This window comes from Paroedura picta, chromosome 9 (genome assembly GCF_049243985.1).
Source record: "Paroedura picta isolate Pp20150507F chromosome 9, Ppicta_v3.0, whole genome shotgun sequence".
In the NCBI taxonomy this organism is placed as follows: domain Eukaryota; kingdom Metazoa; phylum Chordata; class Lepidosauria; order Squamata; family Gekkonidae; genus Paroedura; species Paroedura picta.
In genome coordinates, this window is record NC_135377.1 from 3,660,001 (window position 1) to 3,683,766 (window position 23,766).

At 49.8% G+C, this 23,766-nt stretch overlaps 1 protein-coding gene across 8 annotated transcripts in view; it reads left to right on the forward strand.

Moving 5' to 3' along the window:
• Positions 1-22,056, forward strand: part of TSNARE1 (t-SNARE domain containing 1) — a 325,772-nt gene extending 303,716 nt beyond the window's left edge. For all 8 annotated transcript variants that reach the window (XM_077351364.1, XM_077351363.1, XM_077351365.1 and 5 more), the window contains one exon: positions 21,912-22,056. The gene's annotated coding sequence lies outside the window, so the exon portion shown is untranslated. The remainder of the gene's footprint in view (positions 1-21,911) is intronic.
• The last annotated feature ends 1,710 nt before the right edge of the window (positions 22,057-23,766 follow it).

Below are 23,766 nucleotides of genomic sequence, written 5' to 3' on the forward strand. Positions count from 1 at the left end.
GGAGATTGTTGCAGAGGGAAATAGCTGCATTCCATTCTCTTTCCATGTTTTCTCACTAGCTACTTACCGTGTCAGGAATGAGAGCGTCTCCAGCTAGGGCTTTTGCACATGTCTATGAGCTAGGGCAGAGCCTCTTGTGGCGCAGGGTGGTAAGGCAGCCGACATGCAGTCTGAAGCTCTGCCCTTGAGGCTGGGAGTTCGATCCCAGCAGCCGGCTCAAGGTTGACTCAGCCTTCCATCCTTCCGAGGTCGGTAAAATGAGTACCCAGCTTGCTGGGGGGAAAACGGTCATGACTGGGGAAGACACTGGCAAACCACCCCGTATTGAGTCTGCCATGAAAACGCTGGAGGGCGTCACCCCAAGGGTCAGACATGACCCGGTGCTTGCACAGGGGATACCTTTACCTTTATGAGCTAGGGATGGTTCAATTTCGGGGCAGGGGCTGGGCAGACAGTACTGTGAGAGTCAACAGATGGGAAACTGCAGCTAAGGGAGCGTTTGTGAATTCATTGTGAGGGAGCCGAGAGGCGAAAGAGTATGGCAGAGGGAAGCTGAGGAGGAGCTCAGCTTAAAGCTAAATGTGGAAAAAATGTATTCATAACAACCGGTCCAGAATGTCGGAACAGGGAAACAGTTCAGAAGTACAGGGGAAAGGAATGCGGTCCCATCGACCTTACTTTCTTCACAGTATATCAATGAAAGTTAACTGCTTGTTTGTTTGGGTTAACCTGTCTGGAGCAGCCGAAAAGAACAAGGACCCAGTAGCCCTTTGTGGCAAGAGAAGAGCTTTCCGAAATCTCTGCTGCTCCCTTCTTCAGAGAGAGCAAGATGGGCGGCTGTGTTAGCAGGGCGGAAGGACCAGAGTCCAGGAGCACCTTCAAGGCGAACACAATCTGTGTCTGCTGCTGTTTCTGTGGCTGAGAGAGAGGAGTCGATAAGTAAAAGGACCCTGGTCCTCCGGGGATTTTAGAAAAGACACGAAGGGTAGCATAATGTGACTGCCTGGCCTACATGCACGCCTGGACCTGAGAGAGAGAGAGAGGCAGAGACAGGGACAGGGACAGAGAGAGACAGAGATAGAAACAGAGACAGAGAGAGAGGAGAGAGAGGGGGGGCAGAGAAGTATTGCGGGTGTTAGGCAATCTTGCACGAGTGGAGAAGAGGCACTGTGGGCTGCACATGCCTGTGAATCCTCTTCCCACCCTCCAAATCCCCTAAAATCATGATTTCCAGGAGCTCAACTGTACCAGAGGGAGGTCTCCAGTTGCCACCTGGAGGTTGGCAAGCCTAACTGGCCATCAGCATCCAAGCCCCAGTTTTCTTCCCCAGGATCCCACGTGGCCCCTGAATGTGAAAGGTCCCTTCAGCTGCCATGGGGCCAAGGCCCTCCCTCCGTTGGGGCAACCGGACCTCCTTACGGCAAAGCAGACGTAGAAGAAAACATGAACAGAATCCCACCCCCTACCCCTACCCCCACCCCCGGATTCGAACTCAGCTTCCTCGGAGCCATTCCGGTATCTGGGAGGCCGCAGAGGATGAGCAGCCCTGTTCTTAAATGGATTTGGTTTTAATTGTGTTTGGGTTTTGGGATTTTTTTTTGGCCGTCCGGCAAAAGGAGGCTTTGGAGACGGGCTTTTCAGCCGTCCTCATTTGAATGCATTCACGAATGAGCCAAGACACGGCCAGCCGCTGCCTTCCTGCCTTGCCTGTTTGCATGGCCTGGCCCAGATTGCGTGGACTGAAGATAATCCCTGTTCTCCTCTGCTAGCCCCCGGAGGATTGCCAAGCTGAGGCCCTCTTTCCACCGCCGCCGGCTTCCGAATTAGTTCTTCTGCTGTTTCTCGGGGAACTTTTTTGCTGTTGACTTCCTGTTCTGTGCAGAGGAAGCCGGACTGATGCCTCCAGCTGAGCCAGACCCTTGGTCAAACAAGGCCAGTATCATCTACTCAGACCCCACAGTGGGTCTCCGGGGTCTCTGGTGGAGGCCTTTCCCATCACCTACAGCCTGGTCCTTTTGACGGGAGATGCCAGAGACTGAACCCGATCGTGAAAGGGGTGTACTAATTCTGTCTTGAATAACAGATTTGGCCAACTTTCTCGGTATCGACTTCAGAATGACCAACCCGTAATTCCCTGGATTTCCGCTGGAACCTTTTCAAAAGACATCATATATCTTTTAGTCCTTGGGAATGGAGAAAGATTCTAAGAAGAAAAAATATTTGGTTCTTATCTGCTGCTTTTCTCTACTCGAAGGAGGCTCAAAGCTGCTTCCATTTGCCTTCCCTTTCCTCTCCCCACAACAGACACCCTGTGAGGGAGGTGAGGCTGACAGAGCCCTGAGATTACTGAAGAAGAAGAAGAAGAGTTGGTTCTTATATGCTGCTTTTCTCTACCCAAAGGAGTCTCAAAGCGGCTTACAGTCACCTTCCCTTTCCTCTCCCCACAACAGACACCCTGTGGGGTGGGTGAGGCTGAGGGAGCCCTGATATTACTGAAGAACAGCTTTATCAGTGCTGTGGAAGCCCAAGGTCACCCAGCTGGCTGCATGTGGGGGAGGATCAGAGAATTAATCTGGTTTGCAAGATTATAAATCGGCGCCACTAACCACTACACCAGTAGCAATTCTCCCTGCAGCCTCCAAGCGTTGGCAGTGGTTTTGTTGTGGTTAATTTCAATAATTTGTTGTGTTTGGTTTCCCCCAAACAAGTAAAACGAAGAGGCTGGAACAGGCCGCAGATTTCGCAAGCCATTAAAGGACACAGGATATTGTCACTCAGGCGATCTGCGATTAGATTTTCCCTGCTTGTGGGATGCCTCTTTTGATGTTCCACCTCAGGCACCGCTAGATCTTGGCCGTCTCTGATCTGCTCATCATTACCCCCCCCCCCCCGGGTGTCCCTTTTAGTGGCGGTTCTGCTGCACAGGTGCTCCCGTCTCCCAGCATGCCATGCTGTCCTTCAAATCCCACCCGTCCACTTACAAAATATGCCTACACATGCATTTATCTCCACAAGTAGAATTGCGGCCGGATTTTTTTCTTTTTTCAATTGCTGTAAAAATGGAAATTTGATTCTTTAAAATGGGAATCCGTATCACAAACTGGGAGCCGCTCACCTGAAGGACCCCCTCTCTTCACGCGTTCCTGGCTGCCAGTTTTGTTTATCATGACAGCTTGTTCAACCAGGGATGGCCAGATTGTGGCACTTCTCACCTGTTCTCAGACTACAATTCCCAGGGGTCCTTGCCAGTGTGAGCTGGCAGAGGTTCATGGGAATCGTAGTCCATTGGCATGTAGTCCATTGAGCTGGCAGAAGCTCTCAATGGTCAGAGGAAGAAGTTGGGTTTTATACCCCGCTTTTCACTACCTGACGGAGTCTCAAATCAGCTTACCATCACCTTCCCTTCCTCTCCCTGCAACAGGCACCCTGTGAGGTACGTGGGATGTTCAGAGGGGTTCTGCCAAAGCCTACCTCTGCATCATGACCCCTGCTGTTCCCACCCTAAACCCCAGAGGTCTGCCAGGTCAGCTCTGCTTAGCTTCTGATATCTGACAGCATGGGGTTTGCCTGGGTTCTCCAGGGCGCAGTCCTCTGCCAAGGTAGTGCCGGCAAAATCCGGCATTTTCTTTTCCTACATGAAAGCCAGTCTTCTTTTGATTTTATTTATTTGACCATTTCATAATGAAAACTGCCTGGGAGGTTGAGGAACAGGCGTCCCTTTGGGGGCACGGTCCCATGCCCGGGGCCACCCATTGTCCGTCTCTGCACCTCGCACTGGGCAGCGACACCTGAGCCAAGGATTAAATCTCGGGACTTGCAGAAACGAATCCTTGCTTCAGTCTCCCCATCCTCCGGTGACACTAATGCTGCCGCAGCCGAGATTAGGACAGCGACTTCGGAGCTAAGTGGCAACTGCAGCGGGGAGATAAGTGAGGCAGCCGATCTTGCCGGCATTCATTTGTACAGCGGTGCTCGCTCAGAACCGTTCCGACTTGGAAATCTTGGCCTGAATAGCGAATTGCAGGTCCACATGTGTCCCTTGTTCCGTCCTCACCTCCATCAGTTGGGCGGACGGGACCATTCATGACCCTGGGAGAACATTTTGCGATGTGAGGCACCATTGTTTCATGTATTGTTGATTAGTTTAATGTAAACCGCCCTGAGCCTTCGGGGAGGGCGGTATATAAATCTAATAAATGAATGAATGAATGAATGAATGAATGAATGAATGAATGAATAAATAAATAAATAAATAAATAAATAAATAAATTGTTCCGCATGTCAAAAGCCGTCATCTGCAGTGGGATGTCTTCTTTGGAATAGAAAGCTCCGTTTTGTGCTGAAGGGTCAGCAGAATAGGAGCAATTAAGACGTGGGATTCGCCGTCATGGGAAGGGGCAGGGGCTACAAGCACAGACAATTTCTAGAGGAGATTGGAGAAACATCTGGAGCAGAGGTCCATGATGTTAGCAACAAGGTAGGGAGGGAATACACTGTCCAGGGTAGGGATGCTCTGTCTTCTTGGTGCTTGGGGGAGGGGGCAACAGTAGAGTTCGGGCCATGGTGGTGGACGTCTTGGTCCACCTGGTTCTTAAAGTCTTGGAGTGGATGGTGCTTGGGAGCAAGAGCAGGAGAATTTCCAGAATTCTAGCCCCAAGTACCAAGAATGCAGAGCATACCTGCCCAAGACATAAGAAGATAAGAAAAGCCATGTTGGATCAGGTGGAGAGCTCTCCATTATTCGTGGTCTTCAAGCAGTACCTGGACCGATACTAATCCTAGATGCTTGTGGCTGATCATGCATTGAACAGGGGGTGGGACTATATGGCCTATATGTCCCCTTCTGTGATTCTTTGACCCTTTTGGAAGCCCAAGCAGATCTCCAGAAACTCACTGGTTGAGCTTTGGTGGGCCTAGAACAGAAAGCCTCGTAGTTTCAGCTCCTTGGGTTTCGATTGGGTTGACCTTTTTGGGGACATAACACGCCATGCAAGGGCTCCATTGGAAAAGAGGCATTCTGGGTCTCCTTCCAGCCAGGTGGGCTAGGATCAGGCCAAGGATCGGTCCGTAAACCTGGCCCGTCCCCTTCTGCCCTTCTTTGCTGCATGCAACTATCTCCTCCATTGAGGAGCCTGACCTTAACTTTCTGACACAAAGTGGAAATTGCTGAAAGGAAAGTGTCCCGCAGGGAATCATTTGCAGCAGAAACAATTTTTCATTTCTTACTTACTCAGGTTTAATGTCCCGTGTTGGAGGGGGGGGGGGAGGAGAGAGAGAGATTATGTTCTTGCAGAACGTATGTCCTGAACAATCCCTTTCTAAAACGATCAGTAATTTACGGGTTTTCCTTAGTTAGCATCGACGGCAGAGGGACACAGCTGAATAGGGGAAATCTATATCATTACGTTACAGTTTCAGAGCTAAGAACAGGCAACAGATGGGTGGGATAATTATGGGAAGAAATTACATGGGAGAGTGGGGAAAGGCAGATATAGAATAGCACTCGAGGCTTTATATTAAGGTCCATAAGGATAGAAGAGAAGCCATGTTGGTTGAGCCCAGTGGCCCATCCAGTCCAACATTATGTGTCACACAGTGGCCAAAACTCCAGGTGCCATCAAGAGGTCCACCAGTTGGAGATGAATTCCAAACGCTCTCTTACTGTGCCCCCAAGTACCAAGAAGACAGAGCATCACTATCACAGACATAAGAACATACGGGGAACCATGTTGGATTAGGCCAATGGCCCCTCCAGTCTGTGTCACACCGTGGCCTAAACCCAGGGGGCAACAGGAGGTCCACCAGCAGCACCAGAACTCCAGAACTCCCACTGTTTTCCCTTCCCCCAAACACCAAGGATACAGAGCATCACTATCCCAGAGCATCTAAGTCTTCTGGCCAACTGATAGACCTCTGCTCCATCCTTTTCCCCATCCCCTCTTGAAGCTGTCTGTGATGCTTGTAGCCACCACCACCTCCCGTGGCAAGGAATTCCACGTCTGAATTGCTCTTTGGGTCAAGAACTACTTCCTTGTATCTGTTCTAAGTCTACCGTTCCATAATTTCATTGAATTCCCATGAGTTCTTGTACTGTAGGAAAGAGAGACAAAGACTTCTATCTCTGCCTCCCCTGTCCATCCAATACAGAATTTTGTAAACCTCTCTCATGTCACCCTTCCATCATTGTTTCTATAGACCCTTAACCTCATAATCGGATCTCGGAAGCTAAGGAGAGTTGGCCATGGTTGGGGCTTGGATGGGAGATGGCAAACCTCCTCTGCTCATCTCTTCCCTTGACCTGGATGACCCAGGCTAGCTCAGTTGCTGAGGCTAACGAGGGTTGCCTCGGGTTAGCAGTTGGATGGGAGACCACCAAGAAAGTGCAAGGTTGTTACACAGAGGTAGGTACCCCTGCCTTAGAATGATGAGCTGTTGTTGGGTTGCCAAATTTTGTGTTCCTTCCCTCATTGTGGGTCCGGTGTTTTGACCTCTGTTCCCATAGCAACATTTCCTAAGTCAAGGATTGGGGCCACGCGGTCTCTCTCCGAGACAGATGTCATGGCTGGCTTGCCTCTTTCCTAAGTAGAATATAGAATGAGAGGCAGCATGGTGTAGTGGTTAAAGCATGGCAGTCTCTAATCTGGAGAACTGGGTTTGAATCCTCCCCTCCTCAACCTGCAGCCAGCTGGGTGACCTTGGGCTACTCACAGTTCTCTTAGAGCTGCTCTTACAGGGCTGTTCTCTTGGAGCTCTCTCAGTCCCACCTATCTCACAGGATGTTTGGGGAGAGGAAGGGAAAGGTGTTTGTAAGCCACTTTGGGTCTCCTTCAGGTAGTGAAAAGTGGGGTATAAAAACAGCTCCTTCTTCTTCTCCTCCTTCTCCTTCTCCTTCTTCTTCTTCTTCTTCTTCTTCTCCTTCTCCTTCTCCTTCTCCTTCTCCTTCTTCTTCTCCTTCTCCTTCTTCTTCTTCTCCTCCTCCTCCTTCTCCTTCTCCTCCTTCTCCTTCTCCTTCTCCTTCTCCTTCTCCTTCTCCTTCTTCTTCTTCTCCTCCTCCTCCTTCTCCTCCTCCTCCTCCTCCTTCTCCTTCTTCTCCTCCTTCTCCTTCTCCTTCTCCTTCTCCCTCTTCTTGATAAAGTCAGTCATGTTCACATATGCTTCTGGGTCTTCCCGAGATCCTGGCGAGATTGTTAAAATGAGAAATGCACCGAAGGACTCCAATTCTCACACCCTCAGAACAAAGCACACAATCAGCGTGGGCCGGAATGCCGGAAGATGAGGGGAATGTGCGCTGTCAGCAGAGCCAAAGAGGACTCGGAGGAGGTGAAAATGCTTTTTGGTGGCGTCTTCGCGGTCGCCAGCCTCAGTGTGCTGCCGTGCTCTGCAGATAAATGATGATCTGATGTCATTGCCTAGATGGGCGATAAACTGAATCACAATGGAAATAAATCCAGGGGGATTAGAAAAATGAAAGTTTGTGCAATTCCATTCGAGCCTCCACAAGGGGGGGAAATATCATTAGGTTCCTGGGGCCGAAAGGGAGTCTGTGCAAGTGAACGCCATCAAACTAAGGACAAATTGGGGGTAGCCACTGAGATGGAAAATAGGCTATGGATTTCTGTCTCTGATTTTGATGCGGATGTGTTTTGGCTAGATACTTGACTTATCGTATAGTCTTGAGAATTAACTCGACTGGATAATTTGTGGTGTTGAGGCCAGCGTGGCAAAGAAGATCTGGTTGCCCCCACCCTCAAAGATCCTCCATGCCTTCCTGTCCTCTGCCATTCCCCGGAGTCCATTTAAGTTCACATCGACTGCTTCAGGGACTCCATCCAGCCACCTCATTCTCTGTCGTCCCCTTCTTCTTTTGCCCTCGATCGCTCCCAGCATTAGGCTCTTCTCCAGGGAGTCCTTCCTTCTCATGAGGTGACCAAAGTATTTGAGTTTCATCTTCAGGATCTGGCCTTCTAAGGAGCAGGCAGGGCTGATCTCCTCTAGGACTGACCAGTTTGTTCGCCTTGCAGTCCAAGGGACTCGCAAGAGTCTTCTCCAGCACCAGAGTTCAAAAGCCTCAATTCTTTGATGCTCGGCCTTCCTTATGGTCCAACTTTCACAGCCATACATGGCAACTGGGGAGACCATAGCCTTGACTAAACGCACTTTAGTTGGCAGGGTAATGTCTCTGCTTTTTGGGATGCTGTCTAGATTTGCCATAGCTTTCCTCCCCAGGATCAAGCGTCTTTTAATTTCTTAATAATACCTATGAAATGAATGCTATAAGAGCAGCTGCTGGAGGTGGAGCCAGCCACAAAATGGCTGCCGCAAAAGAGCTGCTGCTGGAGGCAAAATGGCTGCCACATCTTTCCTTCTGTCATCCAGTGAATATCTTACTGCTGGGGTACCAGCTGCTGCCAAAGCAACCTTTAAAAAAATCTACACACTCAATGAAATCTCTAAAAGCCCCACCTGCCTCCTACTTTCCATAAATACGATTTGGAAGCCAGAGAAGTCATCGGTGCCCATGAGTACCATGGTGGGGACTCCAGGGTTGTGGAGTTCCAGAGATGTCCTTGGAGGCCATTGCTGTGTGCAAAAAGCCTTTCTTTGCCTGCTAAATTGAATTCAGATTTGTTGTCTAAGTTCCTCCATTATCTATCTGTTTTCAAGAGCTTGGTGATTTCCATGGTTGGGTGATCAGCATCCATCTCCCGCCCGCCTCTTAAGCCAGCGAATTCGCTTGGCACTCTCTCCTTTCAATAAGGCGTCTTCCCCACCGAACCTGCCCGTTTCGGCCTTTCAGGCTGATTGCCCCGTGTTTTCAAACGGCAAAGTACAGCAAAGTTCATGCAAACTTTTAACTCCCTGGAGCCCTCGAGAAAATTAGATTGGGAAACGCAGGCCGTTACGCAGAGGAGAATCGCATTTGGGATTATTAAGCCGCGCACCTGGGACTTCTCTGGGCTCTTCCATTATCCTCAACGTCTCAACGGGGAGGGAAGAAGATCTATGAGGTCACCCCATTGAGAATGTACATCCATCCAAGACAGTGCTGGATAAAATACTCCGTAGAAGCCGGTCGTGTTCTATCACCGATCATTTGCATGAGATGGCTGTCAGATGTCTCACGGGAGACATTCCTGCCTGCTCCTCCTCAAGCGCCACAACCCAAATCGGTTTCTGATTTGCAGTCGAAGTCTCCCTTAGGTTCACTTTCGCAGGGGTTATTGGAATGCATGGAACGAGAATGATGCCTACCCCCGGGGGCATCATGAGACAGGAAGGGGGGCCGCTGGATGGAATGCCTATCCTCCGACTTACGGCTGGCTAGGGTCACCATCTCCGGGGTCAGAAAGACCTGGAGATGTGAGGTTCTTCTGGAGAAGGAAGGACCTTGACAGGGTATAGACCAGGCTGTGGCTCTCCAGATGTCCATGGACTGCAACTCCCATGAGCCCCTGCTAGCAGCCCCAGGAGGAAGAACAGGGAAGGAGGAAGAGGAGGAGGAGGAGGAGGAGGAGGAAAAGGAGAGGTTTTGTACCCAGCTTTTCATTGCCCAATGATGTTTCAAAGCGGCTTACAATCGCCTTCTGTTTCTCTCCCCACAACAAAAACCCTGGGTAGTGGGGTTGAAAGAGCTCTGAGAGAACTCTGACTGGCCCAAGGTCACCCATCTGATGGCATGTGGGGAATAGGCCACTGCTCTTAACCATTCTACCATGTTGGCTTCTAAAACAGCTCCACCCTGCCCTTCCATCTAGAAGAAGAAGAAGAAGAGTTGGTTCTTATCTAGAGCAGGGGTAGTCAACCTGTGGTCCTCCAGATGTTCATGGACTACAATTCCCATGAGCCCCTGCCAGTAACGCTGGCAGGGGCTCATGGGAATTGTAGTCCATGAACATCTGGAGGACCACAGGTTGACTACCCCTGATCTAGAGGTTCCAGGGGAAGCTGTGGCTCAATGACAGAACATCTGCTTGGCCTGCAGAAGTTCTCAGGTCCAAACCGTGGCATCTCCAGCTCAAAAAGTCAGGTCGTAGGTGATGTGAAAAGACCCTTGAAAGCCGTGGTCTGGCCACATAGACAATACTGACCCTGATGTACCCGTGGCCTGATTCAGTATATGGGCAGCTTCATATGTTTGTATGTTGTGGCTAATCTTCAGGTCAGGGGCCATGGCTCTGTGGCAGAGCATCGACTTGGCAGGCAGAAGGGTTCAGTTCCTAGCAGCATCTCCAGTTAAAAAGGACCAGGCAGAAGGTGATGGGAAAGATCTATGCCTGAGACCCTGGGGAGTTACTGCCAGTCTGAGTAGACAATACTCAAGATGTGGGACCAGATCTCACCCATATGAGGCAATTCCCCTACCAGGCCAGAGAGGAAGCAAAAAGGTTGTGGACAAAAGGGAGAGGGTGCAGAGGAGAGCAAGGAGGAGGATCCAGGGCCTGGGGGACAAGCCCTGTGAGGAAAGGCTGAGGGACTTGGGCATGTTCAGCCTGGAGAAGAGGAGGCTGAGAGGGGACAGGACGGCTCTCTTAAAATATTTGAAAGGTGGTCCCTTCGAGGAGGGCAGGGGGCAGTTCCTGTGGGCAGCATTGCATTCTTGATGAACGGGGCCCATATCTTTGAAACCTCTGAATCTGCTCTGTGATGGGTTCGGTAGCTTTGAAATCTGGCTGTTCCTATTGCAAAGAACGTTTAAAAAATAACTCCTTGTTCAGTCCTGAGTCTCCTCTGAAAAACTGCAGCCTGAGCATCCGTGAGAGCTTTGGAGAGGAGTCTCGACCAGTGACGTAGTCATTTAATGCCATTGTGGGCCTCTCTGGAGTGTATATTTAGCCGGCCTTGTTTTGTCGGGTGACTCATGCTGACAGCAAAGTGGCCGTCAGGTCCCATTACTGTGGATTTTGCAAATGAAGGCAGCCCGTGACAAGGGCGTCTGGTCAAGAGTATGGCACAGAAGACCACCCTTTGTCTGGCGACTCAAGGGAAGACAAGAACCACTCCGTCTTCCTCTCTCTAGTTAACTTGCAAAACTACAAGGTTCTGTTGGGCAGGCTTGCGGGGGCAGCTCCTAGGGAACCAGCGGAAGTTTCCCAACCCTTCTTATTCACTGCAAGGCAAGGAGGTCCCCGCATTTATAACACATGCTTGTAAACCTCATTTAACGCCCGCGTCTTTTGCAATGTGAATAGGGCATACCTAAGAGATGACCTGACCTGGAGGAACCAGGCTTGCCAGATCTTGTGAGATCTCAAAAGCTAAACAGGGTCAGCTCTGGTTGGGGCTCAGATGGGAGACCACCACAAAAGTCCAAATTGTTCTGCAGAGGCAGGTAGTGGAAAACCACCTCTGGAAGACTCTTGCCGTGAAAAGCCTCCTGGGTGGCCGTAAGTTGGCTCAGACGTGAGAGCACATATAACCACCACACCAGGGCTGACTTGTAGGAATTTCTTGGCCAGCGTTTAATGGAATCACGGAGTTGGGAGGGACCTCCAGGGTCATCTAGTCCAACCCACTGCAGAAAGCAGGAAATTCACAACTACCTGCCCCCGCACAGTGACCCTCATTCCATGTCCAGATGTTGCCCCCTCTCCACAGCAGAATCCCTGGCCAGCCTGGCCTGGAAGAAATTTGCTTCCCAATCCCAAAACACATGTCATAATGGCTCAGGAAAATATCAGTGCTCGGTCAGCTATTCGGTTTGCACACGGGTCTAGTCGTTAGAGTATTGCTTAAAACTGGTATTGCTTAAAACTGACGAAATACACACATGCACGAAAACGTAGACCTTGAATAAAAACATTTTTGGTCTTGATGGTGCTATTGGACTCAATCTTGGTTCTGCAACAGGAAGGATATCAAACTTGGCATCTATATTATTTTGACCTCTCTTGGCCCCCATATTGATTTTGCATCTTCCCTCTTGTGCAAATGCATGCTCTTTTGGGTTTCCGCCAGTATATGAATTTTGTGCCGTTATTTGCGTATTACCATTATTTATTTAGAAGAAGAGCCGGTTAATTATTTCCCATTTCACTACCCGAAGGAGTCCCAAACCTGCTTCCGAACACCCTTCCCTCTCTCTCACTGCAACAGACACCTTGTGAGGTCGGTGGGGCTGAGAGAGCTCTGACAGAACTGTTCTGCAAGAACAGCCCTAAGAGAACTTGTGCCTGGCCCAAGGCCACCCAGCCGGCTGCATGCAGAGGAGTGGGGAATCAAAACCGGTTCTCCAGATTAGGTCCTCCGCTTTTAACCACCACACCACACTCCAAGTATATCTTCTACCGTAAGATATGAACATTTTGGTGCGATTCTGAATGGTGTGCCAGTGTTTCCCCCCAGATATTTCAGAGGAGCCAGTTCCAAGGGGGCCACCTCCAGCCATGTTCTGCCAATGGCCCAGCAGATGTTCCTTGTTCAAAGGCCTCTCTTGATGGGAAGTGATTGGCACACGGCACTGCCGAAAGCCTTTGAAATGCAAATCGGCCTTGAGAACCGACACATGGCTGGGTGGGGGAACGTGTCTGCAAAGGGAGAACGGTGGGGCTTTGTTTGGACAGACTCAATAAACAGTCAAAACTGGGAGGCTGGAAGGGAGAAGATACAGAAGCAGAGATCTGGTCCGTCCTGCCAAGTTTTCTTCTTCTGGGTTTGTCGTTTGCAAAAAGCAGAGTTTGTCCTTGCTGCCGAAAAAGGCATCAGAGAATCAGAGCCCAGCTCAATATTTTGTCAATGTTTATTTTGTTGTGATAAAAATTTGTTTGCTTGAGGGTTTTTTTTTTTTGGGGGGGGGAGAGAAATTTGTGTTGAAGAAATGCTGGAATGATGGGGGAAAGTAGCAGATCAAAACAGTTAGAGGGGTTTCTCAGTGGAACGGGCTTCCTCGGGAGGTGGTGGGTTCTCCCTCTTTGGAAGTTTTTAAGCGGAGGCTCAAGAGCCACCTCACAGAAATGGTGGTTCCTTGAACTTAGGCAGATGGTGAGTGGGTGGGCAGAAGGGATTGGCTCTGAGCTTAGTTCTTGTGGCCCTTTCTTGACTGCCCAGAGAAAGGCCAATCACTACTTTAAGGTCAGGATGTGAATTTCCACCAGACCAGACTGACTAGGAATTCTGGGGGAGAGGTGGTTTTTTTGGGGAGGGGGCATCATCTGGACATGGCCAGTAAAGTCTTAAATAAAAGGTCCGAAGAGAACATTGGCAGATCCAGTGGTCCAGCACTCAATGCTGCTACGACTCCGTGAGATCGCCTTATAATTCTCTTTATTAGAAGTGGCAGTTCCGGAGCATTTGGGCAGAGAGACAATGAAACGGGTGCCAGAGTTTCCTAAGCCAAAGGAAATTAAAGTTTGGACCAGGGCCAAAGGGCCATGGTGCCAGGAATCTGTTTGAGGGCAAACTATGCAGACATGTAGAGCAGAAGGCACTTCTGATGTCTCATTTGAGAATGGATGAATCGAATGTTTGGTCTTTTCCTGTGCAAAACACTCCGGCTATATACAAAACTAGCACCTTTTCCTCACATGCTGCCTTTGTGTCTCTTAAAAGTATTTCACGGGGGGAGGGGGGGAGCATATGGGGCTCAGTGGTAGAGCATCTCCTTGGCTTGCAGAAGGTCCCGGGTTCAATTCCTGGTATCTGCAGTTGAAAGATCTGGCAGAAGGTGATGGGAAAGAACTATGGAGAGCCAGCTTGGTGTAGTCGTTAGGAGTGCGGACTTCTAATGTGGCAAGCCGGGTTTGATTCCCCACTCCCACACGTGCAGCCAGCTGGGTGACCTTGGGCTCATCACAGCACTGATAAAGCTTTTCTGACCCAGCAGTAATATCAGGGCTTCCTCAGCCTCACCCACCTCACAGGGTATCTGTTGAGGGGAGAGGAAAGGGAAGGCGAATGTAAGCTGCTTAGAGACTCCTTTGGGTAGAGAAAAGTGGCATATAAGAACCAACTCTTCTTCTTCTTCTTCTTCTTCTTCTTCTTCTTCTTCTTCTTCTTCTTCTTCTTCTTCTTCTTCTTCTTCTTCTTCTTCTTCTGGCCTCTCTGTCCAACTCCGCCAAACTAAAACTTCTGCTGAATGTTGTCTTCAAGCCCCTCCCCCCCACTCTCTATGGGGGACAAAGTATTATGGTCAATTTGAATATTTTATCCTGTATTTTAATGTCCTAATACCCAATTGTCAAATTTAATATTATTATAAATTTTCTTCTATATTTGTCATTTATCTTTTATATTATTGAGATCCACCGTAAGCTTTTGAAGAGGACGGAACTTGAATTCCAAAGTAAATAAAGAAACAAACTTTGTCAGAAAGGAGAGGGATTTCCAGGGATTCCCAAGGCTGTGGGGGAACGCACTCCCTTTACAAAAGCTGATTCTCTTCTCAATAAAGCTGTTTGTTCCCTAAGCAATCAAAGCTCTGCACCTTTTTGCATATGTAAACTCTGCCAACAATCAATCATTGGCAGTGACCAGCATTACAATCACAGAGTTCTGTACTAGCTGGAGCTTTGGAACACTCTTCAAAGGTAGATCCAAGTAGACTGAATTGCAGTAGTCCAGTCTAGAGGGATCTTAGGCATGGAGTGTTGTGGCTAGATCTGGCTGATCCAGGGACAGATGCAGCTAACACGGATGCCAAAATTGGGCACAGCAAACCTGACTTTTCAAGGGGAGCATAACCCTATCCACGGATATGAAATGCTGTAGTCTACTCAGATCTCAGAAGCTAAGGTGGGTCGGTACATAGATGGGAGATCGGCAAGGAAGGCTCTACAGAGGAAGGCCATGACCAACCACCTCTGCATCTCACTAGCCTTGAAAGCACTTTGCTGGGGTTGCCAGGACTTGGTTGTGGCTTGACGGCACTTTACACACACGTAACCCCACCCGAGACAGGAGAGATGGTTTCAGAGTGCAGCCATGTTGGTCTGCAGTAGCTTCAAGTCTAGATGTACCCCAGAGAACAACAAGCGTTTCAAGGTATAGAATGAGAGAGCTGGAAGGAGACGGGCAAACCATCTAGTCCATGGGAGGCCAAACTGTGGCTCTCTGGATGTCCATGGACTACAATTTCCATAGGTCCCTGCCAGTGCTGGCAGGGGCTTATGGGAATTGTAGTCCATGGATATTCAGAGAGCCACGGTTTGGCCACACCTGACTAACCCCCTTCTCAATGCAGAATCAGCCTCAAGCATCCAGGAGAAGGATCTGTCCAGCCGCTGCTTGAAGACGGCCAGTGAGGGGGAGCTCCCCACCTCCTGAGGCAGCCCATCCCACTGCTGAACTAGAATCCTAGAATCCCAGAGTGGGAAGGGTCCATGGAGGCCATCTAGTCCCACCCCCTGCTCAGTGCAGGATCAGCCTCAAGCGTCCAGGAGAAGGATCTGTCCAGCCGCTGCTTGAAGAAAGCCAGTGAGAGGGAGCTCCCCACCTCCTTAGGAAGCCCATCCCACTGCTGAACTAGACCCCTAGAATCCTAGAGTGGGAAGGGGCCATGCAGGACATCTAGTCCCATCCCCTGCTCAGTGCAGGATCATCCTCCAGCATCCAGGGGAAGGATCTGTCCAGCCACTGCTTGAAGAAAGCCAGGGAGGGGGAGCTCCCCACTTCCTTAGGCAGCCCATCCTTGAAGACTGCTAGGACGCTATCAAGAACTTTCCTTTGTCAAACACCAGTAGAATAGAAATGGAGATCTTCGAGTCCTTTGATTCTTCCCTCAGAGAGATCTGAAGTCCTTGGTTCCCCTTTCTACTAACTCAAGAGAACTCAGGACAATTCATGGGAATCTACAGCCTTTTCTGGGCAAACTAGGCAATGACTCTGAAGACAAGAAGGTTCCTTTCAGCCAGTTTTGAAACTACGTTCCATAACAGAGGAGAAATATATATACATATTGACTTGAGTTTCATTTTCATGGGAACTTGGCGATTACTTTGTGCATAATTTTCTTGGACCTTGGAGGCTGCCTGCCACGCACCGCGCATTGTGGTCTACACCGTCGCTTTCCGAAGTCATCAAATGACTCGGGGGAAAAATTGTTATGCTAGAATCAGGCCATCGTTTTTACATTTTAATGGCTATGACCTGCCCCGAGCTTAAGGGATAACACAGTCCGGAAACTCATTTAAATAAAAACCTTTCAAATATCCCCTGACTCTTTCTGAAATGGAAGTGATTTTTAAATGCCTTCTGGAGCCAGAAAGGGCACATACGTTCTGTCTTTGGGACATATTATTTGCTTACTACTTTTTAACAAACTTTTCCGGCTGGATAAAAAAACCAATGAGAGGCTGCCGCTCTAGCATTGATATCAAGATTTCTTTTCTGCTCCCATTGGCCATGCCAGGGAGGGCTGGCTGTTGATTAGGTCAGTTTGCATCCTGCTGTCTGATTGACATCAATGGATCGCCACATTGCTTGCATGGATTTTCCGCAGCCCCCACCCCCTTTGCCCGCCAGCCGCTCATCTGCTCCCACTACCACCTCCAATGGTTACAAGGCCTAGCCTTAAAAGAGGAGGAAAACATTTGGCATTTTTGAGTTGCAGCTTACTACTTGGATGCCTCTGTGTACTTCCAGGGTCTGCCCCTGAACTTTGATATGCTCAACATCAGTTCCTGGGATCACTTTGGGCGTCTATCTGACTGTGCAGGTACCAAGAGGGTATGAAGCACCCTGCTTGACCAGTAGGTCGATTTAATGGCCAGACCATGATGCTGGGGGCATATGTGCCTCTTCAGGGACAATTGAGAAATTTTAGCTTGTGAACTGTGTTAAGTGTGCAATTAGTCACAAGTAGCTATGTGAGCAGGGAGGAAAAAATCCAGACAGTTTCAGATTCAGCCAGAATTGATTCAGGTCGGATCTAAACCACCCAAACTGCTTGTCCCTGGTTCAGATTCGGCCAAATCAATTCCAGTTCATAGAATCATTGAATCACAGAATCATGGAGTTGGAAGGGGCCATACAGGCCAACCCCCTGCTCAACGCAGGATCAGCCCTCAGTTCTTTTCCACCCCCCATTTTTCCACACACCCCACTTCCCTAGGCTGCAGAGAGCGTCTCCACTGCATGAGAAAGTGGGGAGAAGCTTATAAAGGGCACACCAAGCCACTGATGTGTTATGATCAGCAGCTTCCTTTAAATGCCTCCCCACCTAGCCTTATCTAGCAGTGGAGAGTGTGGATGCTGCCAAAGAAGCCTGGGCATTTAAAGGGCCCACCAAGCTCTTCCCCCTCCCTCCCCTTCCTTTCTTTAAACTGGCCGAATCATCACCAAATCACTGAGTCACATTTCGGCCCCCTCTGATTTGGCCCGATTAAAGTGGAGGGATGGACAATTCAGCTCAAATGGGTCTGAAAAGTATTCCAATCAGCATTGATTGGGATACTTTTCTGCTTCTCTGAACCGAATCACCCATCCCTCGTCAGGATGTGCAACTAACCGGGGACATACTAGCAAGGCGCAACCTGTCCCTGCAGCACACAGATATGTGCTCAAGATGGGTCTGGAGACAAATTTCCGCCCAAACCCAAAACAAACCCAAAGGTGATCCAATCAGGAGCTTGCTGCATGGGTAACCGAGGAAGTTTGAGTGAGGTAAGGTTGACAGGATATTGCATCCATGTTGGCATTTGCAGCATGGGTATGAAATGCAGTTGTTAATGGAGATCAGGGGTCCCCATTGGGGGCATCCTGGCAGCTGACCACACCTCTTCTGGAGCCTGCCAAGTTATTTTAGAAAGTGGGTGGTGGCAGGTGGAGCTTTTGTTCAGAAAGATTTTAAACTGACTGTGCAGGGTTTTTTTTAAAAAAATATGTTGTTTTGGAGTGGCTGCCACCACAGACAAGGGTCTTCTCTGTGGGACTGAGGCAAGTTGTAGCAGCCATTTTGTTGCTGGCTCCACCTCCCGCAGCAGCCATTTTGTGGTAGCCATTTTGTCAGCATTCCACAGCTGCCTGCAGGCTCAAAAGGCATATAGATAAGAAAAACCACGCATGACATATCTTTAGAGCAAGCTTGATGGAGTTGGTTAAGAGCAGCGGCCTCTAATCGGAAGAGACGGTTCTGCTTGCCCGCTCCTCCACATGCAGCCAGCTGCGAAACCTTAAACTAGTCACAGTCCTGTGAGCGCTGTTCTCACAGAGCAGTTCTGTTCTCTCCAAAGTCTCAACCTGAGGTCTTTCCCATCACCTTCTGACTGGCCCTTTTTAACTGGAGATGCCAGGGATTGAACCTGGGACCTCAGATCTTCTACCACTGAGCTGTAGCCCCTCCCACTGTTCCTACTAAACAGAAGCTGCCTACTAACGGATCTTTGAGCAGGAATTGAACCAGGGACCTCTTGGATGCCAAACAGATGTCCTGGGCACTCCCAAACAGAACAGGATGTGCGCTTCAGCCTGCAACAATTAGTGGCTAATCCCAGGAATTGGACTCCGGGGAATGGTAGAGGACAGGAAGGCCTGGAGGATCATTGTCCATGGGGTCGCGATGGGTCGGACACGACTTCGCACATAACAACAACCCAGGAATTACTATTTCTAAAAGCATAGAAGAGCCTCCTAGTGAGAGGGAGGGGCGGGGGGGGGGAGATGTAATTTATTTCCTGCTCCTTGTCGGAGGCCTTTGTGGGAGATGGTTGCCCTCCCTTTCACCCGGCTTGTTCCAAAACCCTCCGGAGGATGTTCCTATAAACTTCAGCAGATTAAACCAGCTCTGTGAATTGTTCTCTGAAGGCGAAAGGCAATCGATATCCGATGCGGGGCTGAAGCAGGTTGCTCCGAAGAATAGCCCCTGCCAATCAGCGTGTGGACAGTCCTGAGCTGGTGGGACTCAGAATGTGGCAGCAGCCAGTCCGTGTAACATCTCTGTTCCTGCCAAAGAAAACTCTGCTTCCCTCTAGACCGACAAGGATTTGTTGTTGCTTTTAGGTGGAAGGAAGAAAAGTCCACCATGCTGAGATCAGCTCTATCCTTCCTTCTTCCTCCCTCCTTCCCTCCCTTCCTTCCTTCCTTCCTCCCTCCCTCCCTCCCTCCCTGTCTCCCCTTCCTTCCTTCCTTCCTTCCTTCCTTCCTCCCTCCCTCCCTCCCTCCCTCCCTCCCTCCCTCCCTGTCTCCCCTTCCTTCCTTTCTCCCTTCCTCCCTCCCTGTCTCCCCTTCCTTCCTTCCTTCCTTCCTTCCTTCCTTCCTTCCTTCCTTCCTTCCTTCCTTCCTTCCTTCCTTCTTTCCTTCCTTCCTTCCTTCCTTCCTTCCTTCCTTCCTCCCTCCCTCCCTCCCTCCCTCCCTCCCCTCCCTTCCTTCCTCCCTCCCTCCCTCCCCTTCCTTCCTTCCTTCCTTCCTTCCTTCCTTCCTTCCTTCCTCCTTCCCTCCCTCCCCTTCCTTCCTTCCTTCCTTCCTTCCTCCCTCCCTCCCTCCCTCCCTCCCTCAGCGGTCCCCCATCAAAAGCTCATGATAGCCCCAGCAAGGGTCTTTCCAGGCAAGAGCCAAACAAAGGTGTTTGGCCATGGCCTTCCTCTGCAGAGCCTCCCTTGGTGGTCCCCCATCCCAAACGTATGGTAACCCCAGCAAGGGACTTCCAAGGCAAGGGAGAGAAGGCAATTTTCCCCATGCTTTCCTCTACATAGTCTTCCTTGCTGGTCTCCCAGCCAAATACTGATCCTGTTTAGCTTCCAAATTCTGACATTCATGGACTCTAAGCTAATATGGTAGGTACTCCCTGAAGGTAGAAACTGGAACTCTCTGTGAGAGAACATGACACCTCAGCAGTCAATGCTGCATCTCATTATCCATCAGGTTTCGCCTCCTGCCGGCAAATAGTGAAAGCAAACGCTATTGCTCGTGAAAAACGGCTGCCAATTTTTCAGAACTCTCTGATCCGTTTCAGAGAGTGGTTGGACAGCGGATCATATCAGAATGCAAGGTGGGTCACTTGGAGAGTAGAGTTTCGGAAAACAAGTTTGTCTGGCTTTTGGCCTGTTGGCAGAGCCAGCATAGTGCTGTGCTCGAGAACAGCAGACTCTAATCTGGAGAATCGGGTTTGATTCCCCACTTCTCCAACACAGGAAGCCAACTGGGTGACCTTGGACCGATCACAGTTCTCTCAGAGCTCTCCCAGCCCCACTTATCCCACAGGGTGTCTGTTGCGGGGAGAGAAAGGGGATACAGAGGTAAGCCGCTTTGGGATTCCTTCGGGGAGAGAAAAGCTGGGTATTAAAACCCCCAACTCTTCTTCTTCTAAGCACCAAGCTGCTGGAAAGAATGAAATAGTTTTATTTGAAGAAAAAGACCTCCGTGTAGAAAGGAGAGGGAGGGAGAACGAACTAATTAATTGTCATCTGCAGTCATTTAAATGCACGTCTCCTCTGATGCCCCCTGCTGGATGTTCTTCATACATTTCTGAATCACACGCACTACGGATCTTGCATGTTCCAGCACAGCCCGTGTACTGTGTTGGACCCGTTTCAGCGTGGAACAGTTTGCCACGTAAAGCCAAGCCCTTTGCTGGAGAACGGACGTTCCCAAACGGTCCGGTGGAGACGTCTAATGACGGGCAGTGGGGGAGGAAACACAGCAGCAGCTCTGAATGGAGGGGAAGAAATCAAAACGGGCTCTCTCCTGTGCGGTTCTCATGACTCGGACAATGGCCCCGGGATGCTCTCCTCTGGAACCTTCTCCCGGATTCTGCACTTACTGCGAAGGCGCAGAGAGGTCATCCAGCTCCTTCCCAAAGAGGGATTCATTCTGGCAGGAGACAGGAGGGAGCTCAGTGCCCCAGGCCTCCGTCTCTTATTATTTGCTTACAAATATTACTCGCTATTAAGATAACAACCTCCCAGGCCCTGGAGGCAACACGGCTCATCTGTTATAAATAAACGCGGGGATGGAGGCTGCGTCCCCTCGCTTAGCGGAAGGCAGGGAGCCGCAACGGCAGGAGGCCGGAGTCAGCCAAGCAGCCGCCTCCGCGATCCGACACCATCTGTTTCACGTCGCTTAGAGTTTGGCCACGTCTGGCTGGCAGTTTGTGACCTCCCTCTTTCCCCGGGGCTCTAAGATGGAGACCAAAGGCTGCCCCCACTCGTAGCCGCAGCCTTTTCTCCCTGCAGGACACACCCGGGGCTTTGCCAAACCAAAACCTAACCTTGGGACTGGTTGGCTTAATTTCTTCCGGGTTCCAGAGGAACTGCCTTATAAAGGGTTAGGGCTTTCACAAAGCAAATGCCGTTTTGGTCAGTTTTTTAGAATCTGTTTCCATTGGTTTGAGGCATTGTTCCTTAGATGGTGGTTACAACTTCTCTGTGCTTGATTGCTTTCCTCCTTCCTTCCTTCCTTCCTTCCTTCCTTCCTTCCTTCCCTCCCTCCCTCCCTCCCTCTCTCTCCTTCCTTCCTTCCTTCCCTCCCTCCCTGTCTCCCCTTCCTTCCTTCCTTCCCTCCCTCCCTGTCTCCCCTTCCTTCCTTCCTTCCTCCCTCCTTCCCTCCCTCCCTCCCTCTCCTTCCTTCCTTCCTTCCTTCCCTCCCTGTCTCCCCTTCCTTCCTTCCTTCCTCCCTCCCTGTCTCCCCTTCCTCCCTCCCTCCCTCCCTCCCTCCCTCCCTCCCTCCCTCCCTCCCTCTCCTTCCTTCCCTCCCTCCCTCCCTCCCTCCCTCTCTCTCCTTCCTTCCTTCCTTCCTCCCTCCCTCCCTCCCTCCCTCTCTCTCCTTCCTTCCTTCCTTCCCTCCCTCCCTGTCTCCCCTTCCTTCCTTCCTTCCTTCCTTCCTCCCTCCCTCCCCTTCCTTCCTTCCTTCTTCCCTGTCTCTCCTTCCTTCCTTCCTTCCTTCCTTCCTCTCTCTCCCCTTCCTTCCTTCCCTCCCTCCTTCCTTCCTTCCACAAGAATCATGATTATTAATAAGGTTATTTTCCCCCCTTTTTTCTTTTGCAGAGCACCTGATCACATTATCCAGTGGGACAGAAGCCAAAGACGTTCCAAATTCCGGCCATGCATCAATGTCAACTTTGTGAAATATATTACATTTTAAAGTGCTGTAGCCAATAAACACTGCAATTATAAGAGTGGGGGAAAATAATCATATGGCTCCTGCTGATTAGTAATTGTGACTGTGTTTCCGTCCGTTAAGGCACCAACATTTGACCTTGAAATCGGGATCTTGCTTTTTCTTAATGACATTTTTAAAACCCGTCCTGTCTCGAACGGAGTTGCAATGTTATGCTGGACTCTGGGGGCTGTGGTCCTGGGCGGAGGGGGGAAGAAGGACGGGGGAAGAATGCCACAAGACACATAACTTTTCAACACACCTGAATACTCAAACCAGCTCTGGGTTGGGAAAATACCTGGAGTTTTAGGGCTGGATCATGGGAAGGGGGGGGGATTTGGGGTAGGGTGGGACCTCTTCAGAGTATAATACCACAGGGCCCACCCTCCAAAGCAACCATTTTCTGCAGGGGAACTGAAAGATCATTTTTAATTCCAGGAGCTCTCTAGGCCCCACCTTTAGGCTGGTAGCCTTACTAATTGCCACTCGTGGGCAAAGATGTGCATCTCTTGTATAGTGTCCTCCATAGCTGAAAAAGAAGATGGGGAGAGGAATTTTAATTTTTTTTTTTTTTTTACTGGACAATAAACTAGTATGTGTGCATGAGTTGGTAGTTCCCATTCCTCTTCCTTCCTCTCACTCTCAAAGCCAGTTTGGTGTCGTGGTTAGGAGTGTGGACTTCTAATCTAGCATGCTAGGTTCGATTCTGCACTCCCCCACATGCAGCCAGCTGGGTGACCTTGGGCTCTCCACAGCACTGATAAAACTGTTCTGACCGAGCAGGAATATGAGGACTCTCTCAGCCTTACCCACCTCACAGGGTGTCTGTTGTGGGGAGAGGAAAGGGAAGGTGACTAGAAGCCACTTTGAGACTCCTTCGGGTAGGGAAAATAAGCATATAAGAACCAACTCTTCTTCTTCTTCTTCTTCAGTAATATCAGGGCTCTCTCAGCCTCCCCTCCCTCACAGGGTGTCTGTTGTGGGGAGAGGAAAGGGAAGGCAATTGGAAGCCACTTTGAGCCTCATTCGGGTAGAGAAAAGTGGCATATAAGAACCAACTCTTCTTCTCTTCTTCTCACAGCTTACTCAGATGACTTTAAAAGGAAATACAGGATGGAATCCTAGAACTTCTTCCTTTGCGCAGTTGGACTGACAGACTTCCAAACAAATCAGCATTTCTATAGACTCACCTGAGGGCTGTAAACAGCACTCAAGTTTTGTTGTTTTTTTCTTTTCTTCCAGAAATGTCAAACTCCTCTAAATGCAGACTGGAGATTCTTGGTTGTTGGCTTGTTTGTTTTTTCCTGATCCCAAAATGTGAGAACTTGAAGACATCCCATGAAGCTGATGGGCAGTCAGTTCAGGGCAAGCCCAGAATTGCTACCGTTCCATTTGTGTCACAGTAAAATCTCACAAGGATCAGGGAGACAAAGATGCCTCGGCCCTATTGATCTCTTGACTGAGTGACATATTGGCCCTGCGAGTTCCTCTTATTGACTGCATGTGTCCCCCAGCTGGAGAACTGTACACTTCACCAAATTGAACACCGACGCTCATCGGCTTTTGTTCTGGGCTGCTACCTTGGTGGCTGTTTCACAATATACCGTGGGACTTTTTTTTAAAGAAGGATATCGGAGGTGAGCACTCAATAATTCCTCTCCAATAGCTACACAGGGGCATTTTTACCATCCACCTCCAGACGTTCAGGGTCAATCAATGAAACTGATTATGAGTCAGTCTTGG